Here is a 7510-nt window from a genome sequence, read left to right as displayed (position 1 = left end):
ATCACGGAGTGGTGTGTGTTTGAGGAGGACGATATAAACACACACACTGACGCGGTCATTTGCTACATCGGCAAATGCAACGATGACGTCGTGCCGCGGATTACTGTACGGACATTCCCAAATGAGAAGCCCTGGATAAACGGCGAGGTCCGAGCTAAACTTAAAGCACGGGCCATCGCGCACAGCGGCGGTGATTTGGATATACGGAATTCCAGGTAGCACCCGGACTATTAGCGGCAAGCAATCGGGAAAGGGTGGATCGAACTACAAGGCCCCAAACCCAAAATATGTGGTCTGGACTAAAAAATAACTACACAAAAGACAACGAATGGGCTGAGGAATGTCTCATCTCTCCCAAAAACGAACACATTTTATCCCCTTTGAAAAGCCCCCCGGCGTGGGGGCACAAAAGCCCCGATCCCTGCCCCCTGGTTTTAACCATGCAATGTGTGAGACTCAAAAGGTCAACCACACGGGGCCCGGGACCTGATGGCATCCCTTGGCCGTGCCTCAAGGTGTGTGCAGTTCAGCTGGCAGATGTGTTCACGAAAATTTCAATAGTCCCCTCTCCAGTCGAACCCCACATGTTTTAAAGATCCATCATTTCCCCTTCCCCAAAAAAAACAAAACCCATCTGCCTAAATACTACCGCCCATTGCACTCACCTCCATCATCAGAAGTCTTTGAGGGGGTTAGTCAAAATTTTTTATCACCTCCTCCCTCCCTGTTTTCATGGACCCCCTGCAGTTTGCCTCAGACAAACAGGCCACGGTGATTGCCATTCCCCCCCCTCACATTTTCCCTCTCCCACCGGGACCAAAAGGAAACCTTATGTAAAATGCTTTTCATTGCTACATTTCACATTCAACACCATTTGGGCCCTCCAACCATCTTTAACTCAGGGCCCTTTTGGCTCAACACGCCCTCTGTGACTGGACTGAGCTTTCCTAGGGCAACCCAGCAGTGCGATGGGGAACATCACATCCTCCACCTGACCCTCAACACCGACCCCCTCAGGGTTTGTGCTCAGCCCTCCCCTCCCCTTTTCCGCAGCGCTGCCCACCACCTCCACCCATCATAAAATTTTGCTACCACACGCCCGCATCGCCTGATCACAACCGCGAGACGGCGTACGAGAGGAGTCAAGCCCTACATCTTGGTGCCAGGAACAAAAACCCCATCTCAACGCACAAAAAAAAGGGACTGTTTGGGGGACACGGAAGGGGCAGAGAAAAAAAACCATCACCTTTCCGGGACTCCTGTGAGAGAGCACAGTTTTTCAGGTTCCTGGGGTAAACCAGTGAGACCTACAGGACACATCACACCGGGGGTCATATCCAAACCTCACAGCGCTCTTTTTTTCCCCCGCGGGCGCGAAGTTCAACAGGACTCCAGGATACCTGAACTTCTACGGGTTTCACCATCGAGAGTATCCTGCTGTGCATAAAACCCCGCCTGGTACATTTCCCGCCCTAAAACCGAAACTCTACAGGGGGTGGTGAAATGCTCACAACAACCACCGGGACGGACGCCATCCCAGGGGACCCCTACACCCAGCGGTGAAAGAAGCCGTAAAAAATATTAAAGGACCCCCTTTCACCCCAGAAAACAATCTTTGTCTGCTGCCGTCCGGCAACGGTACCCCCCCCAAAACCCACCCAAAGACCACCAGACTCAAGCCAGTTTTTATAACACCAATAAACTAAAAAAACCCGGGCTCTGTGAATGCAACTCACATCTGTTTATAGTACACACATACATATATATATAAAATTATCAAAATTTCTCCATCTATCTTTTTTAAGTACACAATCTATAAAATTATACATACCTGCCATATACATCTGCATACTTAATATATCATCTCCCCTACCCCTCATTCCACATGAAAAGTTTTTAAATACCTAATGTTTTCCAAAATTGTAATATTCACATCCAAATCTTTATTTGTTAATATTGAAAAAATTTTCTTTCTCTTTTTGCACTATTTTATTTTTTTATTGGCACCAGTATGTTGGTTGGAGGAGCCCCGCCCATAAATTTCATTGCCAACATTACGCTGTATCTGCTGTGCATATGACAAATAAAACCTTGAAACCTAAAACCCTCAAGCTTTTGGGCTTTTTGGGAGCTCTTCCGGGGAAAGGCGGGTAGCAACCCTGCCCTGGGGAACAAGGGTTAAAAGGGCTGGATAAACTCTGTCGCCCTGGACTCGCACTCACCCTGTCATAGAATAAAGGGACAGCTTTTACAATGTTGTTACCAGGGGCGGGGAAAAAGGGGACGGGTCACAGCCCCCTTTTTTGACCTCTCCGCCCTGAACGACCTTTAAAAGCAAAAAAAACCCTGAACTCCATTTTTCCTCCAATCACAATTCGGCAAGAATGCCATAGACCTTAACAAGTCAACGCCCAACTGTCGGCAAACGGTCCCGACTGAAGCATCAGCCACTACGTTTTTCCCTTTGCAATAAGTTTAAAACAAAAGTAAAAGGGAGGTTTTTTGCGACCCATGTTTTTTCGCAGGCTCGATTTTGGGCTTATCTTATTATGGGGAGTAATTTTTGTCCCCAAACTGTAAGGAAATGCCCCAGCCAAGGGCTAAAAATTTTGTACAACACCTCCACTCAACGCCAAAAACCAACCTATGGATAATTCTTCGAAATGCTCATTTTTTTTACTTGGGCGAAAGCTAGGGAGGGGCTTTACTTTAAAACCAGCTCACTTTTTACAAACACTGCCCAACCCGCCAAAACATCTTGACAGAATCAGGGACTTAAAACGGGATGTGAAAGGGACCACACAGTCCACCAATTTTTCTTTAAGACGTCAAAGGCGATTCACACTCTAGTCCATCACGTTTCAGTTTTCCTGAATTTTTCCTGCCTTCACATTCATTTTCACTTTCCCTCTCTTTTTTGTCCACAGCGAGCAAAGTGGTTTGGGCAAGGGAAAGGCAATTAGGATGAAGTCTGTAGAAAAACCATCCCAAAAGGATTTTATCCCCTTTAACGGGGGGGGGACATCCTCATTTTCCCCTGAGATCAGACTTCGAATAGGGAAGACTTCCATTTTGCGGATCCACGCCCCGCCCCATCTTGAAAAGACCCAAAACTTACAGCGACGCCGGGGACCTTCTAGACTCAACTTAGTTTTGTCTCGCAGGCTGGAAACACCTCCACCCCTGTGGCCCCCTTTTTCATGAGCAAAACAACAAGTCACCAAATAACAAATAACTCGAATTCTTTCCCCAAAATATACTCACATCATGCCATAAATGGGGCGGGACTTTGCACAGTCCCGCCATCCTGTTATACTCATGGAAGCCTAGCGGTTGGGGTAAGGGCTGTGTATTTTTTCCCCTTTTCACCAGGGGACTTTTGAGAAGGGGGGGAGTTAAGTCCACGGCTGAAAAGGGTTTCCCCCCAAGCACCAAGCAGTCTGACGATTAAAGGGGGGCGTCCTTGAGTTTTCTGGGGCTTCAACCCCCGGGGAAAATCGTGCAGACCTCAATTTTCCGTCCTTTTTTTCCATACCATCACCATGGTGAGCTCTCACTCACAGATTTCCAATGTCCCTGCTCTTCCATTCTGCAAACTTGACAGTTTCTGTATAGCAGGGGTACTCTCCCCAAGGGAAAAAGGGCGAGGGGCGATCCGAAAAGGGTCGAAAGCGTGGCCAAACCCCTTTTCCCCAAACCGCAGTCCTTTTCATGCTTGGAGAAGACATCTTTAACCCGGCTTGGGACAACTCTCCTTCCCTTTGGGGCTAGATACAAGGTTTGTATGCAATTTGAAAGGGGCCAACAGCCTCTTTCGAGACCTAAGGAAAGTTGGTGATGTGTTTGCCGGGGACACCTTGCCCAAACTAAGCCGGGAGGAGCTAAAACTTCTACAGCTAAGGCAGGGGGACCTCCCCATTTTCCCCAGTTCCCTTCGCGAATGGTCTATCAACTTTGGGACCTTCATGGGACCCCCCTTTCCCCCCACAGAGGTGTCACGATCCGGCAACCATGATGTTACGGGCAGGCCCGGATGGGGTCGGCTCAACTATCACTTGTTTCCGTGACATGGAGAACTTTTAGTAGCTTACCCAAAAAGGTTTTCTTGCTTTGCTAGGAAGTGACGACTGCTTCAGCTTGACGGGCCAATTTTTGTCGGGTACTCCTCACCCCTCCAAGGATTTTTTGCCTGGGGTCCAAGAACTTTTTCACACTCGGGGGAAGGGGAAAAAAAAACGAAAACGGAGATAACCCCAGTAATCATCACTTTTCTTCAACTTGCGCTGAGAAACTGTTCACTTTTGTGCCAAAAGGGGAATCATCTCCGGCCGGCACCACAAAACGGAACGATCACCTCCCCATACACCTTCAGTTAAACTTCGTACCATTTCGGTTTGTGAGTTTTCCTCCACACCCAACTAAAACCACTTCCTGAGCCCTCGTCTTGGTTTTTTGACAATACTTTTTTTACTCACATCTTTTCCACGCTTTTTCACTGAAATACAGGCCATGGGAAATAATCAACATTCCCTGCATCTGGGAAAAATTATTCACTTTACTGGGGCATGAATAGCTATCATAGGGTCAACTATACTGTTCGTCTATTATTGCACACCACCGGGGCTGCACCGCACAACTTTACATAAAACTTTCAAAAATTTACTGTCCTTCCCAGGGGGTTTTTTTTCCTCACCCACACTCCCCTCTCCAAAGCGGGCCATCATTTAAAGGGTGCTGCTCTCGAGGGGAATTGGGCCGGCCTCCCCCGGGAGTGTAACTCTGACAGTCCCCTTTTTGATATGACCCGGCTTTAAAAAAAACAACAAGGCCTCCCCCGGGATGTGCTAGAGTGGGGTGTTTCCCTAGACTTGCATACCTTGCATGTTTTCCTGGCAGACCGTGCTGCCTATCATTGGGGGTTTTTTAGCCTCGCGGCGTTCTAGCCAGCCCCGCTGTTCTGAGCAGTGTGCCAAGCAGCCAAACAAATCTTTAGGCAATTACCATCAAAATGAGGAGCAGATTGACATTTCCTCACCCGGACAGGGCAACACTGAAGGCTAGATAGACACCCTTCAGACAAGTGTTTTTAACATGTTGCCACAGTCTTTCTCGCTGGGCGGTTTTTGGGCTGGGTTCAGCTGTTTTTCATCATTTTTATTTGTAACGGTCAAAATCTCCTTATTTCACCAGCGCCACTTTCGGCGCTTTTAAAAGCAACCTGCGCCAGGGGGGATCTGGGCAAAATTTACAAACATCATGGTTTCTTCTCACGGGGATATCAATATGTCCCCATGTCGCTCAAGCCCTCCCCTGCTCAAAAAGCTTTTTTAAACATCCAGTCCGACAGGGGCCTTCCTGGCTACAGGGACCATGCTTTTGAAATCTAAAGGGGGATACCAACATGACACACCACCAAAAGCTGTTTTCATAGTCATTTTTAACTTTTGGGTTTCCCGGGGGCTTTAATACGGATGCTACGGGGCGTTATTTCACAATGTCTCTGGCTTTGCCCATTAACTATCAAAACCCTGATTTGCTCACTCCACTGTTGCCCCTTCCCATACGGGCCATGACTCCTCCCACTCATGCCCTGAAGGCTTTCACCCTCTCCTCCGTACACAGGGGGGCTCCTCACTCACTGCAAATAACTTTACACCAGTCAGGTAAGTGAGTCAAAGCGCGACTGGCCCCCCTAGTTCTGAACCCTGCTTTAAAGCCTTTATTTCCCTTTACTCTCCTTCCTTTTAAATGACTATATAGACTGCCCAAATTGCTGGGCGATGGGGGCGTAGATCATCAAAGCTGGGCCCCTCCTGTTTGGGATGGCCGAAAGGAAAAGGGAGGTCTGTCTAAGGACGGGGGGCTAGGGAGACGGGGGAGGTGATCTGGGAACCTCCCTTGCCCGGAAAAATAATGGGCGTGTAACGGCGCTGGCGACATCAGCGCCTGGACTGCAACGAAGAATTTCAGCTGTGCCCCCTCCCCAAAAAAGTTAAACACGGGGCACCCCTCCCCAAACCATGTGAGGGGCCTCACAAGTGCTGCTAAACAGTACACTTAAAATAAAAGTTTGCTAAAAAAAATCAAACTTCGCAAAAAACACCAACACAACACCAAAAAAATTTAAAGACCATTTGGATAAAAAAAATTAAATTTTTAAAAAACCCCCCTTTTTTTTTCCCCCCCCAAAACAAAGTTTAAAAAAGGAAATTAAAAAATTTTTTTAAAAAACTGTTTAAAAAAAAACAAAAAAAAACTTTTTAAGATTTTCCAAAAAATCTACAAAGAAGGGCCCCCCCATTTTTTTCCCCCCCAAAACCCCCTCCCCCAAGTCCTTCCCCCCCATAAAAAAAAAAAAAAAAAAAAAACTGTTTTTTTTTTTAAAAAGGAGGTCCCCAAATCAGTAGATTTACCCCCCCTTTTTTTTCCCCGGGGAAAATGAAGGGCCCCCCCTTCAAAAAAAAAACGGGGTTCCCCCTTTTTTGGTTGTAAAAACAAATTTTTCCGGAAACAAAAAAAAAAAAAGTTTGGGACAAAATAAAAATTTAATTAAATTGGGGGAAAAAAAATAAAAAATAAAACGGAGGGAAAAAAAAAAAATTTTTTTTAAAATTAATTTCATGTTTTTTTTATTTAAAACCCCCTGGGCTACCCAAAAATTGGGGAGGGGGCCCCTTTCGAGACGAGACCCCAAAAACAAGTCAAATTTTTTAAACCATGGGTCTAAAGGAAATTGGAAAAAAACCTTTTTCATACTTTAATTACTAAAATACTGTGGGGGGCCTACAGAATGTACAGGGGAGTTTTTAAAACACAAATTTTAGAATCATATCAAGAGAAGCAGGCCATTTCGAGTTATGGAGGAAATATATAGGGCTGAACGATTAATTGCATTTGCGATAATATCGCGATATGACAAAACGACATTTTCCAAGCGCAAAGGCTGCGATTTGACTGGTCATGTGATCTGGTCACGTGATTTGCGAGCGAACCAAGCGGAGCCGAGCGAAGCCGAGCAGGCAGGGAAAGAAGTCAACGCTGCGCTTGAACCTGTTGCACAATGGCCTCAGGCTCGTCAGAAGAGTGCACGGCTGGAAGTTTGGTACCAAAGAGGGGCGGCACGTCAGTTGTGTGGAATTATTTTGGCTTTAAAAAGGAAGATGCTGCGCAACGTCAGGTATTGTGCAGAACGTGCCTCGCTACTGTTGCTACCTCACGAGGTAACACTACAAACCTTTATCAACACTTTAAAAAAAACCACAAAGGTTTCAAGGTTTCAAGGTTTTATTTGTCATATGCACAGCAGATACAACGTATATGTTGGCAATGAAAATCTTATGTCCGATGCTCCTCCAACAACTCAACATACATGGTGCAAAAGATAAATAAAATAGTGCAAAAAGAGAGAAGAATATTTACAATAACAACAATAAAGATTTGAGGATGTGAAATATATACATATGTGGAATACATTGAAAGTATTTAAACACTTTACTCTGTGGAATGAGGA

This window comes from Eleginops maclovinus, chromosome 22 (assembly GCF_036324505.1).
Source record: "Eleginops maclovinus isolate JMC-PN-2008 ecotype Puerto Natales chromosome 22, JC_Emac_rtc_rv5, whole genome shotgun sequence".
Classification (NCBI taxonomy): Eukaryota; Metazoa; Chordata; class Actinopteri; order Perciformes; family Eleginopidae; genus Eleginops; species Eleginops maclovinus.
This window is presented reverse-complemented; position numbering follows the sequence as displayed.